Genomic DNA, 1,137 nt, shown 5'->3' on the forward strand with positions numbered 1-1,137 from the left:
CGCTGTCTAAAGGCGATACTATTTAATTATATAAAAGGCAGGTAATAAAATACATTTCTCTCTTTCTAATCAGGCAGTGAGGCATAAACTGTTGGGGCAATTGTTTTATTTTTTAAATTTTTTTAGATGTAAGAAAGAACTTTATTTCCATATGGCGCTTCGGGTGGGGTCTGATGGGGGCTACAGTCAGATGCTTCCCGGTCCCCACCCCTATAGCTGCCGGGATGTACAGTAAGTGGGTCTTTCAGGGGTACAGCCAGGAGTGGGAGGAGCCCTGGGTCCCCTCTTTTAGGAAGCCCTCGTGGGTCCCCTCACTAAGCCCATCCTGGACGGCCTGCAGGTGGTGTGGCTTCTCACTGAGCCAGCGGCCGCCCTCCAGGACATTGTGGTGGGACCTCCGCCGTGGCAGCGTCATGATCCAGAAGGCCATCCGGGGATGGAGCTCTGTGTGGAAGCTGTCCATGGCCTTCCAGATGGACACCAGGGCCTCCTTCTCCTCCATCCTGGGTACCTTCCAGTTACCTTGGAAGCTCCCCTCCGCCGGCTGGATGGATGCCACCACCTTCTCGGAGATCAGCACCTCTCCCGTCTTGTCGGTCACCTTGTCAATCTGGAGGTGGCTGGAGAGGGTGTTGTTTCCCAGCTGGTGCTCCTGGTTCTCCTCTTGGTAGTAGTTCCTAGGGAGGCCCCGGAAATCCATGGGGGCAGAGAAGCTGTCTATGCCCTGAAGCAGGTCATCTTTCAGGAAAAGTCGGCTGAAGCCTTGGAGTAGGCTCTGGAGTCCTGTAAGACCCAAGGAGCTCTCTTGGGCATCAGCGTCGTGGATAGAGGCTGCAGTGGAGGGAGTCACCAGGGCAGAGAGGAGCAGCAGCAGGACCAGCGGATGCCGCATTGTGGGGGCAGGGGAGGAAGTTTCTCCCATCTCACACCCTTTCTGGGCTCCGCCCTTATGCTAGATCACAGCCCGGTCACCGCACTCCAGGACTTCCGGCCGCCCACAGACTATTTGGCCCAATCTCAGCTCACTGGAACCTCCGCCACCCAGGTTCAAGCAATTCTCCTACCTCAGAATCCCTAGTAGCTGGGATTACAGGTGTGCACCACCACACCTGGCTAATTTTTGTATTTTTAGTAGAA

The 1,137-nt window shown here is 55.1% G+C and overlaps 1 pseudogene; it reads right to left on the reverse strand.

The window, feature by feature from the left end:
* Positions 1–244: 244 nt before the first annotated feature.
* Positions 245–922, reverse strand: LOC105539513 (annotated as a pseudogene).
* Between the last annotated feature and the right edge of the window lie 215 nt (positions 923–1,137).

This window comes from Mandrillus leucophaeus, unplaced genomic scaffold (assembly GCF_000951045.1).
Source record: "Mandrillus leucophaeus isolate KB7577 unplaced genomic scaffold, Mleu.le_1.0 Scaffold206, whole genome shotgun sequence".
Lineage (NCBI taxonomy): Eukaryota > Metazoa > Chordata > Mammalia > Primates > Cercopithecidae > Mandrillus > Mandrillus leucophaeus.